Consider the following 17650-nt stretch of genomic DNA (forward strand, 5'->3'; position numbering starts at 1 on the left):
TACCTAAGAGACCTTTCATCTCTATATCATTAGCGGGACTGATCCCAGATGCAGCAGCCACGTGATATTCACCCATCGTCGCTACCGGAATCATGTGGAGGCAGTTTGATGTTACTCTTGAAAAGTGGGGTCCTGGGGACAGGAGGCCATGATGCATGAGGAGGGGACAGGAGGCAAAGGCTTCACCGTACAAGCTGGTGTGGACAGCAGCTGCTGTAATGCTTGGCTGCATGAGGGGGTGGTGCTGAGGGTTGGTCTCCCTCCAGCCGCTGCACCACATAGGGATCAGGGAGGATGCTAGAGTGAGAAGATAGATAACATTGCAAACTGTCTCTCTTTCTCTCTCCTGCTCTTCCAAGTCCTCACAGACTGAGGATGGATATTGGACTGGAGCCATTCCAGATAGCAATGGTTCTGATCATTGGCGCCAAGGCAATCAGGAGGTTGCGAGAATGCCAAGGCCAGCCCTGGCATGACCCTACACCACAGGAGCTGGACCTAGAAGATCAGGAGGCTGCTGCAGAGGCTCAGGTGCCGGCTGCCCACCAGGCTGAGGAGGGTCAGGAAGACAGCGATACCATAGAGCCTGGCTCTATAGGAGGTGCTGGCAGTTTGAGGAGCTGCCGGACTACACGTGCCACAGAAGACTGCACCTGCAAATAGAGACAGTGTGGCTCCTGTGCCATGTCCTTGATCACCTGGCATTGAGAGGAGGAGGAGGACACCCACTTCCTGGTGGTGTAAAGGTTACTGACGGCCTCAACTTCTTTGCCACTGGATATTTCCAGGGCTTGAGCGGGCACCTGTGCGATATCTCACAGTCATCCATACACAGGTGCATCTGCCAGGTGAAAGCTGGGGCATCAGATTACATCAGTTTCAACCTGGACCAGGCCCACCAGGATCCCCGGGCTGCACGATTCAGTCCATTACTAGGATGCTGAAAGTCCAGGGGGCAATCGGTGGTACACATTTGCCCTGCAAGCACCATCTAGACAGAGAATGCTCTATATGACCTCAAGGGGGGAGGAAGGGCTGGAGCCCATGCCAGGGCCTTCAAGCCAGGAGACCCTGGCCATCCCTAACCCTTCCTATTCCGCCCTTCCTGACACAAGTGCATCTCATGGGCAGCGGGCTAAACAGTGTGGCATGGCTACATCTGTGACACCCAAATATCGGCCGGAACCCTCCAGATCCTGGCCCTCCAGGGACACTTGCCAAGGGCATCCCAGGCCACGGGGCAAGGAATACAGCTGACCCCTCCACCTCTGATGTGCATCCTGGAGGGGGTCACCTAGATGTAATGGTAGACAATGTAAGATTAAAAAGTTGGAGGGTCACCAAGAGGGTAGGAGTGAAGGCAGACACTGGAGTTAGGGAGAGGGCAATTGGCTCTGTAAATAATCACTATTAACTTTTATTGCACCCCACAGCTGTGACACCTCTATCTGTGATCTGCCTCCCACAGGAAGTTCCATATCCATAGAGGGTCCGAACATCGTTCAGTGTGAGAGAGGCCCTTCGGCCCACCGAGTGTGCCCCGATGAAACCTACCACTGGATTTGTGCATTATCCCAGTGCCAAACACCGGTGCCAGATCCCTGACTGCTGTGGTAGTCCAAGCGCTCATCCGAAAATGCCATTAGGGTTATGAGGTCACAGGCCCCCACCACTAACGGGGAGCTCAGTGGTCGGAGCTCCTCTGTCCCAGTCCCAGCCAGCTCCCTGAGCAGTCCCAGCCGTGGAGGTCCTGTAGGCCCATAGTGACAGACAGCCTGGGATGGCATCCTCATCACTCACTGGATCCTAGCACTGCCCCCTCCAACACCACCCCCCAGCCCCCGGGGCAGTAGGCCGCACAGTGGTGCCCCCGACCCTCAACTCAAACCTGGACCAGGGTGCCAGTGTGCAGTCGGATAACAGGTAGGAAGGAGTCTTGTGTTTCACCAAGGCAGCATCACAGCGTGCCGCATTTCTTCAGCATCCTGAGCCATATCCCAGTAGGTTCTGAGGGAACACATTTTACATTTATCATTGCTATGGTTTTAGTACCCATTTCTTTTCCTGGTACAACCTTTATCCATAGATTCCCTGGTCTTTCTACTTCTGTAATAGGTCTCCTATTTAGTTTTAGCATTTCCAGTCTTATTACAATGGAAGCATATTATTTTCTTTACATCTCTTTTTGATTCTAGCCCATCTCCTTTATTATTTTGGTGTCCTTCTGTTTGTTCCATAGAATAAGTACCCTTTCCATTACTCCTCCAATTCCCTTGTTGATCCCCACGTGACCATTTTCCCACATGTAACTGTCTGTGAGAGATATAGGTATTAGACAAAACTGCTGCTCCCAAATCTTTGCTATTTGACACTGAGCTAAGTAAATCTTAATGGTTATTGAAATTCGATTTCGGAATTCTTGCATAATCATGATTTCCCGATCCCTTGTGTTTCTTTTTCTCTTGCAGATTCTACAACTGTCTCATTAGGTTTTTTTTCTTATGGTCCTAAACTTTAATTGATAAGCTTCAGGGACAAGCATTGGGTATTTGCTCTCTTAACCACTTTATAGTCTGCAGATTGCTCTTCTGACAGAGTAATGTCCACATTCATCAGCTGTGCCTGACAGGACACTTTGTAACATTAAGGTCCAAGCCACTTTGGCCACTTCAACTTCACAGCTCTCTTTCTAAGTGAGGTGAAATATCTTTCAACTCCATCCTCTGTAAATTTAGGCATTAAACAAAGATTTTTAATTAAATCAAATCTCTCCCGGGAATCAGAAGCATCTTTTTTTCTTGATTCTAAGCTTTTCTTTGGCCAAGTTATGTTGTCTGAGTACTTTTCTCTTTGAAGCTCTCAGTTTCTATCCTTATCCCTTTCCTCTGCTAGCTTCTCTCGCTGAAGTCCAAGTTTTTGCATTTCAATTTCTCTTTCTTTTTCTTTCTCCTCTTTTGCCAGTTTAAGATTTTTCATTTCTGGCTCTTTTATCTTTCTCCTTTCTTTCTAATTCAAGATTTTGTATTTTCTCTTTTTTTTCCCTCTAATTAAGGTTTTTTTTCCCCATTGCACCTGATTCTTGGCTGACTCTAACTGTGATACATTAATTTCAGCTGTCTCCTCTTTTAATTTTAATTGCTAGTAATTAATTTAGTAATATCATGCTTATGAAATTTGGCTTTTATTTCTATATTTAATTTATGTGCTCTCTAAGTTTAGCCTTGGGCAAGGATTTCAAATAATCCACTGTTACATCTTCTACTTCCAGAAAAGTCTTAGCAACAGTCAAAGCTGTTTTTGAATTCCACCCTGTGCAAATTCTGTTCCTATGAACAATACTTCAATACCTCCACATGCTCATTTCTTTAAGGATTCATAGATCCCACTTTAATTCAAGCACTTTTAATCTCATAAGAACTCTGAAAGAGAGGTTGGTTAGGTGCATTGGGCATGCTAAATTCTCCCTCAGTGTATCGGAACAAGTGCCGGAATGTGGCGACTAGGGGATTTTCACTGTAACTTCATTGGACTGTTAATGTAAGCCTACTCATGACATTAATAAATAAACTAATAAAACTAAACTTTGCTGATGTTAATACTGGACAAATCAGCTGTGAAATCTGGCTTGGTAGATCCTAACTTTGTCTTTGTTTGGCGGTCAGTTACTGAACATAATCGCAAGAAGTCTACCAATGCATGTTTGGCTCAAAGAATAAAATGCTTATTATTCAAGCAAAGTTAAGTATATTACACTCGGCAAAAGGTTGGAAAGATTTCAACACAAATACCAGAAAATGATTTCAACCTCACACTCTTCTTTTATCCCAGCAATATCTTTACAGACACAGAAAACCCAGTGAATATTTACCACTATCTCAACACCAAGGCTTGGGCTGACTGAGGTCAAACAGTTTTCTTCCGGCAGACTTCTGAACATTCTCTAGATGCTGCTCTTCAATTGGTATCTCTCTTCAAGACACCCAGAAACCACATTCTACACTGACTCTTACTCTAAATTGAAAAGCATGAGTCCCCTAAACTCAGTCCCCCTGTAGTCTGTGGGATCTCTTCCTAGACAGTTTTAAACTTTCAGCTTCACTCTCTGGTATCCACACTCTAGCTGACAAAATAGCCCTTCTCCCTTTGCTTGTGTCACTGGATTGCTTTTGCTGGGCAACAGCACAATTTTCTTCTACTTGATGTTTTGGTTTTAACTTCACTAAACTACTAACCCCTTGGTAACCCGTCTCCTCACTTCAAGAGTTGTAAAAGCTAATTAAAAATTAATGCATGCAAATAGGATACCAGACTTGTCAGCACCCAATTCACAAAAAATGAAATTAGACCCAAGTTTCACTGTTCAATACAAAATAGAAATCAATCCTCACCTTCAACAATAAGTGCAGAGTTCATGGACTTATTTGTCATTAAAGTTGAGAGAATCGGATCAGCTGCCTCTGCTGCATCTTTCCCTTCTGCTAGCCCAGCTGGTCAAACTTCCTACAATGCTTCCCCCTGCCCTGCCCTATCGCCAAACCTGTGCCTGTTTCTAGTTTCCCTCCTACCTTCCCTCACCATCTATTCCCTTGATCCTATTCCGAGTAAACTGCTGATCATCCATTTCCCCTCCTGGGTGCCATGTTAGCCAATATTGTAAATGTTTTTCTCTCTTCAGATGATGTCCCTCCTCCAAATCTCATGTTATCATTCCACTCCTCAGGAATCTAATCTTTGACCCCCAACATCCTTGTAAACAACCATTCCATCTCCAACATCCTCTTCATTTCCAAAGTCTTGAATGTGTCGTTCATCTCCCAAATCTATTCCCATCCTCCTGGAACTCCGGGGCGATTCTCCTATCCCGCTGCGCTGATTTGTTTGACGAAGGAGCAGCGCTCTGAAAGCTTATGGTATTTGCTACCAAATAAACCTGTTGGACTTTAACCTGGTGTTGTTAAAACTCTTACTGATTTTTTTAGCACAGCAGGCAGGGAGATTTCAGCAGGGCCGATGATGTTAATACTGGACAGGTCAGATACAGTATCAAATTTACTGTTTTGTTTTGAGTTTTTACTCAGGAATGTTCCTTGTGCTCCATGTCAGAGACCACTCTCGTAAACAGCAATGCTCCGTCCAGTATCTCTTGTTGTTGTGTTACAGTGTTTGTTACAGTGCATAGTCTTTTTAAGAATGCTGCAAGGCCAGTATGTGCACATCTTAAAGGGAACACTGATTGTGTGCACTGTGCAGTACATTCTAGATTGCAGTGCAGCCGCTCATTTATACTGCTTAGAGCGAATATTGCTAATTGTATATCAAATATATTTAATTACGTGCAAGTGGAAGCCATTAATTGGGGGTTTCACCTGAGCAAATATAAAGAGACATTTACTGAAGCTGTGGTGAATGTAAACCTGAGTAAAGATCATGCTGAGTTCCATCCTTCACCAATAGAATTCTGAAACAGAACAAATAATGCCTACAAATCAAACTGTACCTTTCTCCACTCAATACCTAAGCTGGAAAAAAAGACATGCATTTATATAGCACCTTTCACATTCTCAGAACATCCCCAAAGTATCTTAAAGCCAATGAAGTGCTATCAAAGTGTAGTTACTGTTGTAATGTAGGAAATGTGCACAGCCAGCTCCCACAAAAAGAGATGCGATAAATTACCAGATAATATCTTAATGTTGCTGGTTGAAGGCTAAATATCGGCAGGATCATCAGGGGAATTTCCCTGTTCTTTTCTGAGTGGTTTATAAACAACAAAGTAAGTTTATTAAAAATAAGAGATTAGCAGTAGCAATTAAATAATGCAGCATATTACAAGGGTTCGTTGCTTCTTGAATATGGAAAGTAACAAAGACTCACAATCCTGAATTAAAATGCTTCTTAAGGTTTTTAGATAGGAGGTTAGTCCCAATGAGGTAGCATATTGTAATAAATAATTAAAAAGGGAAAAAAAATGTTGCATCTATCTCAAATATTACTGAATGTAAATGACCAAACGAAGAAAGTCTGAAGGTGGAACTAAATTAAGTAGGTAAAATGTTTATTGCTCATATATTGACAAGTAACAGATGGAAGTCAGAGAATGAGAGGATCAGATGGTGACTTCAGTTTTCCACCATGCAAAAAATTGTATTTGTGTGAAAATTTCTATGTTCATATCAAAACTTAATAAAAGGGAAATAACTTGCATTAATATAATGAATTTTACAAACTTGGGACGTTCCATAGTGCATTACAGTCAAATACAAATAAGTACTTTTGAAGTGTGGTGATGTGTGAATTTTAATGTTAATTCAAGCCTTGTTAATCAATTTTAGTGTTGATTGACTTATCATTCGGTGCAATAAACTTTCCACTTTGGCTATTACACCTGACTCGGGTTGTAAGTTATTCGTCTCTAATGTCAGCAATCTCATTGAAATTGAGGGGAGGGAAACACTGCAGGATTCATAAAACAATCATAAGTACCTGCATCAATATACTCTCTGTATCAGATAATGACCAAGAAGCAGTCACCTTTATCTGGTGGAAGATCAGTGAAAAGGTTGAAACTTTTCAGGGAATTTTGGTAGAGACCGGGAATCCTACTCTCACGAAACCAAATTGAAATGAATCTGCAATAAAACCGTTCCAATTTCTTCAACTTGAAAGGGCTGTGGGGAAAGATTAATGGAGTGGGACTAATTGGATAGCTCTTTTAAAGATCAGGCAACTGCATGATGGACTGAATGGCTTCTTTCTGTATTTTATGATCCTGTTATTCAATACTAGGGAAGTGCAACTTGTTAAATCCAGATGAATTTACAGAGAGTGCTCATGGACAGGACTGCATTTTCTAATTTACTGCCAGTTTCTAATTGACTGAAACTGTTCAACTAAAGTTCAATCTCCTCAACAGCAAGAGACATAAATGTGTTCCACGCACCACAAGGAAATTCAAGTTTAAAGTGACTAAACGCCTTACAGTACCACGTCATAAATCAATTCTTTATTTTCTTCTTTTTTTCGTACAATTTAGTAGCAATAACTTCAGTTGATTCTGAGCAGGTTTGGCTTTTAATTACCACACAAAATCAATAATTTAAAGCCTTCTTTAATTGGTATAATAAACAGGTCTGATACCGTCTGGTGTTTATCCTGGGGATTATAGTGAATACAGAAATGTTTTTAAAATTTCTGTGGGGAGTCTGGGGAACAATTGAATAGAAAGGTCAGAATTGCAGACAATGGAATTGCCTTGGAGAGGCTTTCACCGAGAGCAGCGTCACTGCTGATAATCTGTGCAGACCTGTCGTGCAGTAAGTCCTGTTATACGTAAAGGCTGACATAAAGGTTCAAGATGCAATTTTAATGAGTTTTTAAAAAATAGTCTTGGTTTCAGAATACTGGAGGTATCTATTCAGTCAATTCTGCTTCAGAAAATACTAGAAAAAATAAATGTGCATGTTGCATCTGAAATTACTTTAAATTATTGATTGTGCAGACAAGCAAGTTATTCCTATCAGTGGCTGAGTGATCACATTTCCTGATCCCCTTTATACATCTGTCGGTTTAATGGAAAGCTCCAAAACAAACGTCGATCAAACAAAGACAGATATTACATTACACAGGGTTTAGGAGAACGGATTCATTGTCAACACTGTGACCTTTTCAGTTTCAGGCTGTGGTCTTAATAGGGAAAAAATGATTCTGTTTTGAATGGCACTTCCATAATCTATATTGCAACAGTTTGTCCCTGTTAAATGACACTTTCACTTATGTGTTCATTGAGTATGAATTGGTAGACTCTATTATTTAGAATTTGCTTAGCCATTTACACATTAACCTCTTCTATGAAACAGTCTTTCGAACTCATGTTAATCCATGCACTTTAAGAAAGGAGGAAACTTGCATTTATTTTGCACATTTCATAACCCCAGGATGATACAAAACATTTTACACCCAATTAGCTACTTTTGAAGTGTATCACTTTTGTAATTTAGGAAACATGGCAAACTAAAAATGAGGTGACAGCCTGGTGAGGCTACAACACAAGACTACACGTGTGCTGAACAGTGGAAGCAGCACGTGATAGACAGAGCAAAGTGATCCAATCAATGGATTGGATCAAAGGTCTGCAGTCCTGCCTCATCCTGTCATGAATGGTGGACAATTAAACAATTAACAGAAAGAGACTCTATAAGCATCCATCCTCAATGATGGAAAAGCCCAGCATATAAGTGCAAGAAACAAACCTGATGCGTTTACAAACATCCTCAGCCAAAAATGCCAAGTGAATGATCAGTCATGGCCTCCTCCTGAAGGCTGCGCCATTGAAAGATGCCAGGCTTAAACCAATTAAATTCACTCTACATGATATCAAGAAACAGCTGAGTACACTGAATATGCAAAGTCTGTGCACTCTGACAACATCTTAGCTGTGGTACTGAAGACCTGTGTCCCAGAACTAGTTGTGTCCTTAGTCAAGTGGTTCAAATACAGATACAGGTTTACCTGACCAAGTGGAAAATTGCCAGGTCAACAATAAGTGGACTAATTCAATCCATCCAAATGGTCGAGAGCTTCAAGTTTCTAGGTGTCCAGATGATCAACAACCTGTCCTGGTCCCTCCATGCTGACGCTATAGTTAAGAAAGCTCACCAGCATCTCTACATTCTCAGAAGGCGAAGGAAATTTGGCATGTCTGCTATGACTCTCACCAACTTTTTCAGATGCACCATAGAAAGCATCCTTTCTGGTTGTATCACAGCTTGGCATGGCTCCTGCTCTGCCCAAGACTGCAAGAAACTGCAAAGGGTTGTGAATGTAGCCCAGTCCGTCATGCAAACCAGCCTCCCATCCATTGACTTTGTCTACACTTGCTGCTGTCTCGGAAATGCAGTCAGCATAATCAAGGACCCCATGCACCCCAGACATACTCTCTTCCATCTTCTACCATCGGGAAAAAGATACAAAAGTCTGAGGTCAACTGACCAACTGACTCAAGAACAGCTTCTTTCCTGCTGCCATCAAACGTTTGAATAGACCTACCATATGTTAAGATGATCTTTCTCTACACCCTACTATGACTGTAACATTACATTCTGCCCCCTCTCCTTTCCTTCTCTATGAATGTTATGCTCTGTCTGTATAGTGCGCAAGAAACAATACTTTTCACTCTGTACTAAAACATGTGACAATAATAAAAAAACAAATCAAATTAAATCATCCAATTTCTATCCCTCCACTAAATCTCGATCATCAGTAAAATGATTGAAGGTACCGTCAGTAGTGCTATCACACAACATGTACTCAGTAAGATCCTGTTCTTGTCCACTGATGCTCAACTCCAACCTCATTACAGCCTTTGTCCAAATGTAGATAGAAAAATTCAGTTCCAGAGCTGAGATGCAAGTGATTGCCTTTGACAACAAACCAGCATTTGACCATGTTTGGTATCAAGGCGGCTTAATAAAATTGAAGTCAATGGGAATTAGGTTAAAAACTCACCATTGGTTGGAGTCATACTAGCATGAAGGAAGATGGTTGTGATTGTTGGAGGCAAATCATCTCAGTCCCAACCATTTCAGTTGCTTCATCATTGACCTTCCCACCATCACGAGAAGAGATGAGATGAGAAAATATTTGCTGATGATTGCACAGAGTTCAGTACCATTCGCAATTCCTCAGATAATAAAGCAGTCTGTGTCCACATGTAGCAAGACCTAGACAACATTCATGCTTGGTTTAATAAGAAACAAGTAACATCTGTGCCACACAAATGCCAGAAAATGTCCATCTCCAAAGAGAAGGGGCCTAACCACCTCCCTGTGAGATTCAGTGGCAATATGGCAATACAATCACTGAACCAACTCACCCCCCAAACCCCACCACCCACTATCACCATCAATGCCCTGGGGGGTGGTGGTGGTGGTGGGGGGGGGGGGGGAGGCATCAGTGACCATTAAATTTTACTTGACCAATCACGTAAGTACTGTGTGGGTATGAGAACAAGTCAGAGACTGAGTAGTCTGTGGAGAGTAACTCAGCCCCTGACTCCCCCAAACCTCCCAATTTACAAGACACAGGTCAGGAGTGCGATGGAATACTCTCCACTTGCCTGGATGAGTGCAGCTCCAACAACACTCAAGAAGCTCAACACCATCCAGGACAAAGCAAAGGCAGTTAGGAATGGGCAATAAATTCTGGCCTTGCCTACTTTCCATGAATAGACTAAAAAAAGCCAATTTGCACACAGCTCACTCCCACAAACAATAATCAAATAAATAACCAGAAATATGTTTTAGCGATGTTCTTTGAGAAATAAATAAAGTATAATTTTGGAACTTGTGCACGAGTCTCCAATGTGGGCTGTGAACCCACACCCTTCAGATTCAGAGGCAGCATTGCTACAACTGAGTCGGGGCTGACCTTTCAACCCTGTATTCTTGGACACATGGGCCAATGCAACCCATTTTACAGAATTGTGAAGCGCTACCCTCATGATAAAGTTTGAAGAAAATGCGTCAATAATTAGTTAGACAGTGGTACCTGCATTTTAGGGTTGACTGGTGGAACATAACATATTTTCTTGTTACAGTGAAAATGCAGTGAAGCATCCAGAGTATATGAAAACAAGGACCAGTCTAGTTCTAACGCTACAGTAAACATAAGCATTGGTTTGGAAAAAAAACTATCTATGCATAAATTGTATTTAGATGTGAATAGCTCCTTGTTGCCAATGAATTTGTAGTGTATCTTCAAAAGTGGTACTGCTCAAACCTCATCAATATTCTGATGAGAAATAGCATGGGAACATCTGCTTGTGATCCCTCGGGGGATTTCAGTATTATATAAATTGACACTGAAACTCACTGACTCATTTGGGAAGCTGGGGAAAGTTCAACTAAAAATAAATCATTTATATCAATTGCTGTTTCATCAAGTGTCAACATTGGTTTGGCATTAAATGTGTGGCAACATGTCATGTACCAATATGACACAATCTCAACTCCAGTTTATAAAGGACAAATCCAAAGATGGAGTTTAGAGAAGTGAACAGGTTTTGCACATGAGCAGGAATTATAGTTGATGGACTCGCAATGTTCAAAGATTGTACCTTGCTTTAAAAATGTACTACTGGGGGTAGTGAGGAGTCAAAGAGACAGAAAAAAATCTCTTCTCCAGCATCACAAGAAAGAAACCTACTGCTGATACAAAGAAGGCTTGGCTGGATGTGGCCAGGAAGTTAAGAGCAGGAGCATTGTGCCACACTGCATGATTCAATTTAGAAGACACTTGAATGACCTAACCAGGTTCGGAACGGTGACCATTCACCTACTTCTTGTTGTGCATATCTCTTACTCTGCCTTGTCAAGCTTACTCCAACATATCACTCATCACACCCACTTACCTTTACAAGAGTGCCTACCCATCATTTTCTATGCATTCCCTCACATTCCCACCACTGCCTCGCATCCTAATCATTTACACAATTTGGTGCATCTCTCTGATAGTCACTTTCAGCCAATGCAGTGGATGTATCAGATGCACAGGTCCCAATACAGAAACATACAAAAGTTTGACACAAAAGTCTGAGATCACGTACCAAACGACTCAAGAACAACTTCTTCCCTGCTGCCATCAGACTTTTGAATAGACCTATCGTATATTAAGTTGATCTTTCTCTACATGCTAACTATGACTGTAACACCATATTCTGCACCCTCTCCTTTCCTTCTCCCCTATCTACTCTATGAACAGTATGTTTTGTCTGTATAGCATGCAAGAAACAATACTTTTCACTGTATACCAGTATATGTGACAATAAATCAAATCATACGGGGATTCCCTTTTCAGAGTGAAAAATACATGAACATAGAACATAGAACAGTACAGCACAGAACAGGCCCTTCGGCCCACGATGTTGTGCTGAGCTTTATCTGAAACCAAGATCAAGCTATCCCACTCCCTATCATCCTGGTGTGCTCCATGTGCCTATCCAATAACCGCTTAAATGTTCCTAAAGTGTCTGACTCCACTATCACTGCAGGCAGTCCATTCCACACCCCAACCACTCTCTGCGTAAAGAACCTACCTCTGATATCCTTCCTATATCTCCCACCATGAACCCTATAGTTATGCCCCCTTGTAATAGCTCCATCCACCCGAGGAAATAGTCTTTGAACATTCACTCTATCTATCCCCTTCATCATTTTATAAACCTCTATTAAGTCTCCCCTCAGCCTCCTCCGCTCCAGAGAGAACAGCCCTAGCTCCCTCAACCTTTCCTCATAAGACCTACTCTCCAAACCAGGCAGCATCCTGGTAAATCGCCTCTGCACTCTTTCCAGCGCTTCCACATCCTTCTTATAGTGAGCTGACCAGAACTGCACACAATATTCCAAATGTGGTCTCACCAAGGTCCTGTATAGTTGCAGCATAATCCCACGGCTCTTAAACTCCAACCCCCCTGTTAATAAAAGCTAACACACTATAGGCCTTCTTCACAGCTCTATCCACTTGAGTGGCAACCTTTAGAGATCTGTGGATATGGACCCCAAGATCTTTCTGTTCCTCCACAGTCTTCAGAACCCTACCTTTGACCCTGTAATCCACATTTAAATTAGTCCTACCAAAATGAATCACCTCACATTTATCAGGGTTAAACTCCATTTGCCATTTTTCAGCCCAGCTTTGCATCCTATCTATGTCTCTTTGCAGCCTACAACAGCCCTCCACCTCATCCACTACTCCACCAATCTTGGTGTCATCAGCAAATTTACTGATCCACCCTTCAGCTCCCTCCTCTAAGTCATTAATAAAAATGACAAAGAGCAGAGGACCAAGCACTGATCCCTGTGGCACTCCGCTAGCAACCTGCCTCCAGTCTGAAAATTTTCCATCCATCACCACCCTCTGTCTTCGATCAGATAGCCAGTTACCTATCCAATCTGCCAACTTTCCCTCTATCCCACACCTCCTCACTTTCATCATAAGCCAACCATGGGGGACCTTATCAAACGCCTTACTAAAATCCATGTATATGACATCAACTGCCCTACCTTCATCAACACACTTAGTTACCTCCTCAAAAAATTCTATCAAATTTGTGAGGCACGACTTGCTCTTCACGAATCCATTCATGAGAGAAGAAGAAAGCTAGAAGTGGTCTTCCACAGATGTCACAGCTGACAACTGCAGAGGAGGAAGTGCTGAAGCTCAATGGTGTTCCAGAGATATGGACATCTTTCAGCTGCCTGGTGACACAATAAATGTATTGACTCAGATATCATACAACATGCCATTATGGTGACTTGATTTCAGCATCGAGTTAAATGTGACGATTTTCATAATGAAATGTTGCAACATTCAGGACTAATTCATATCCATTCTTTCTGACTTGGCCTTCATGTGCTCAGTGGATATCATGGTCAATGAGTCCTCGGTAGATTTGATTCCAAGGTACACATTGCAACACTCATATTGACCATGCAGCATTGTAGCTACTCACACTTCTGTGGATCCAGTTTGACAGATAGATGGGTCTCAATGGGTAATGCACAGATCACAAGTGTGCAAGAGCAGGTGATGGAGGTAGGAATAGCTGGAGAGAATGTGCACCCGAGGTGTGGATTCTGGATGTCAATAAATCTTGTGCCTTAAAAGAATGACAGTTTAGTCTTTGCCTTACAGTGTGTCACTGATCTGCACCTCATTGTTCTCCAATACAATGGTAGGAATGTGGTGTGGATAGCCCATGACAGGAGGGATTGGAAAATGGGACATGGAAGTAGGAACTTGGCTCATGGGGCTTCTATGTCTCACCCATTGCCCTGCACAGCCCCTCAGTCAGTATCTGGTATGCCACCTTGTTTCCTGATAGCCAAGTCTGCCCTTGTATAAGTGAAGGTGAAGCTGTCTTTGGCAGAGCCCTTACAACCTCCAACACTTATGGTCTAAGAGCATCTCACCATTTAAAGCAAGGATTGTTGTAGCATATTTCTAATTCTGCTTAAGCCACAGGGGTTGCACCATTTGGAGCGGTAGGAAAAGGAATGGCAAAGTTCTGTAGTTGGACAAGAGTGTGCATGTGCACATGGGTAGACAATATGCTGGATATAACAGGCTGCCCTGCCTTCAATCTCAGACATATGAATCAGTATTCAGACTGGGAGAGGTGGGACTCACCAAAAAGGCCAAGAAACAAACAAAATATGATGAAGGGAAATCACCAGCAAATAACAAATGTTTATGTCACGGAATCACTGGCTCTCTGGAAGAGTATGTTACCTGGTCCCACTCCTTGCTTTATCCCCATAACCTTGCACATTCTTTCTTTGCAGAAAGCAATCCAATTCCATTTTGAATGCTTCGATTGAATCTGCCACCACCACCCTTTCAGGAAGTTCATTCCAGACTCCAATTACTCTTAGTTGAAAAAATTAGTCCTCACGTTACTTTTAGTCCTTTTGCCAATTAGTTTGAATCAGTTCCTTCTAGTTCCTGATGCTTTCTTGAGTGGGATCGGTTTATCACTATTTTCCCTATCCATACCCCCCTGGATTTTGAATACCTCTATTAAGTCTCCCCTCAGCCTTCTTTTCTTCAAGAAAAACAGTTCCAACCTCTCCAATTAATCCTCATGGCTACAGTTTTTTTATCACTCGAAGTATTCTTGGGAATCTCCTCTGTACTCTCTCCAATGCATTTACACTCTTCCTAAAGTATAGTACTCAGGCTGGATGCAGTACTCCAGATGAGGCCTAATGAGAATGAGGTCTTATACAGGTTCAACATGACTGTTGAATTCAATGTCAATCAAAACAAAGTTGACATTTAGATTTGTCACATGTACTGAGACACAGTGAAAAGTAGTGTTTTGCGTGCTATCCATATAAATCACACCATACATAAATACATCAGGGTAATAGAACAGAGTGCAGAATGTATTATTACAGCTACAGAGAAGGTGTAGAGAAGATCAGTTCAGTATCTGAGGGGTCCATTCAAAAGTCTGATAACAGTGGGAAAGAAGCTGTTCTTGCGTCTGTTGACACGTGTTTTCAAACATTTGTACCTTCTGCCTGACGGAAGAGAGTGGAAGAGAGTATAACAGGGGTGGAAGGGGTCTTTGATTATGTTGCTGCTTTCCCAAGGCAGCGGGAAGTATAGACGGAGCCAATGGATGGAAGGCTGGTTTGCGTGATGGACTGGGCTGACTATTAACAACTTATATAGATACACGATAGAAAGCATCCTTTCTGGATGCATCACAATTTGGTATGGCAACTGCTCTACCCAAGACTGGAACAAATTATAGATTACTCTCTGTAATTTGTTCCAGACTTGGGCTGAGCAGTTGCCATACCAAGCTGTGATGCATCCAGACAGGATGCTTTCTATAATGCATCTATGGAAGTTGTTAAGAGTCATTGTAGACATGCCAAATTTCCTATGTCTTCTGAGGAAATAAAGGCATTGGTGTGCTTTCTTAACTGTAGCATCTGCATGGGTGGACTAGGGCAGATTGTTGATGATCTTTACTTCTAGGAACTTGAAGCTTTCGACCATCTCCACCCAAGCGCCATTGATACAGACAGGAGCATTTTAGAAGACATCACCTCTCTGGCAATTCCATTAATAGCCAGGGAGCCATAGACAAACAGCTCAATGCAAGAATAAGTAAAGCATCATCAGCTTTCAACCAACTGGAAGAGACTTGGAATGGTAAGATGATTTCCATGAAATCTAATAGAGGGCAAATATGCTCCCCACTCTCTTATAGGGTTATGAAATTTGGAACCTGAGAACCTGCTAAGAAAGAAAACTTCCACACCATCTTTGATACCAGATGTCTTCAAGGGATTCTAGACATCCACTGATGGGATTTTATATCCAGTTTTGAGATAAGAAAACAGTCAGAACAACCTTAGGTTTTCTCCATCAGCTGTAAAAGATGGCTCAGCTGGCTTTGTCACGTCATTCAGCTTCTGTCATCATGCTCAGCCCACCAGGTGGGTTCCTACTGGATGTAGAAGAAGAGGGTGACTCAAGATGAACTGGCCCGAAGCTGTTGGTGCAGATCTCCAACAGCTGCTGAAGCAACACAAGAACATTGGCTGTGGACTGGAGAGAATGGAATGCTTTGTCTGTCTCATGCGTCTCTAGACATGGGAGCGACTAAATCTCAGTCAGTACACATCAATGTTTTTTTTGTGAAATTAAACAATATTTGCATTTATATAGAGTCATATTCATAGAGATTTACAGCATGGAAACAGGCCCTTCGGCCCAACTTGTCCATGCTGCCTTTTTTTTAACCATTAAGTCCCAATTGCCCACATTTGGTCCATATCCCTCTATTCCCACTTTACCCATGTAAGTGTCTAAATGCTTTTTAAAAGACAAAATTGAATCCGTCTCTACTACTGCCTCTGGCAGCTCATTCCAGACACTCACCACCCTCTGTGTGAAAAACTTGCCCCTCTGGACCCTTTTGTATCTCTCTCCTCTCACCTTAAACCTATGCCCTCTAGTTTTAGACTCCCCTACCTTTGGGAAATGATGTTGACTATCTACCTTATCTATATCCCTCATTATTTTATAGACCCCTATAAGATCACCCCTCAGCCTCCTACGCTCCAGGGAAAATAGTCCCAGTCTATCCAGCTCAAACTCAAACCATCAAGTCCCGGTAGCACCCTAGTAAATCTTTTCTGCACTCTTCCTAGTTTAATAGTATCCGTTCTATAATAGGGTGACCATATAGCTTTTCATGACCTCAGGATTTCCCAAAGCACTTCATGAACAACAAACTACATGCTTTGAGTTATAGCTACTGTCGTGATATACAATCACAAATAACAATGGAAAAATGACCAGTTGCTCTCTTTAATGTGGTGTTAGATTGAGGGAGAAACGTTACTCCCACACCATCTGTGAATAGAACATTGAACATACAGCTGAAATGGCGGATGGGGCCTTGGTTTAACATCTCATTGAAGAGTCACATCTCTGAGAATACATGACTCTCAGTACCACTCTTGAGACATTGACTCAGATTATTTATTCATGAAGGTTTTTTTTCCAGTCCTATAGAAAATCAACATCATTGTGAAACTAGGCACTGCCTTACAAATGTCCTTCTTCATCTCTTTTATAATCCTAGGATATTATATGATCTGAGCTAGGGTACATTTTAATTTAATTAATTCCCTTTTAACTTATCAGATCAATTACATTCACTTCAAAACCCTGCAGTAAACAGGTGCAATACATTATAATCAATTTTGTATTACCTGCATTGGTGAATATTTCTGGAAATATGTGAACTTTTATTAAGTTTTCTTTCACTTTTGTGGAATCTTCTGTTGCTTGTCTTTTACTATCGAGCAAAATGGTGGTAGTAAACTACATAGACCAGTCGCCTGTGTGTGTGCGTGTGTCTGTGATTTCAAGTTTAAGGCCTTGTCTTAGATATTAGATTTGGTACAATGCCACTAATTAATCCTTTGTTCACTCTGGAAGTTTATTGTCCCAATATCTAGCTGTGCAGCTTCATACTCAAGGATACAATAGCAGCATTCTTTTGTGACCTCGATGAAATGTGTGTGCCCTTTCCTCACCTACCCCTTCAACATTCTCGAAGGTAGGT

This window comes from Mustelus asterias, chromosome 10 (genome assembly GCF_964213995.1).
Source record: "Mustelus asterias chromosome 10, sMusAst1.hap1.1, whole genome shotgun sequence".
Lineage (NCBI taxonomy): Eukaryota > Metazoa > Chordata > Chondrichthyes > Carcharhiniformes > Triakidae > Mustelus > Mustelus asterias.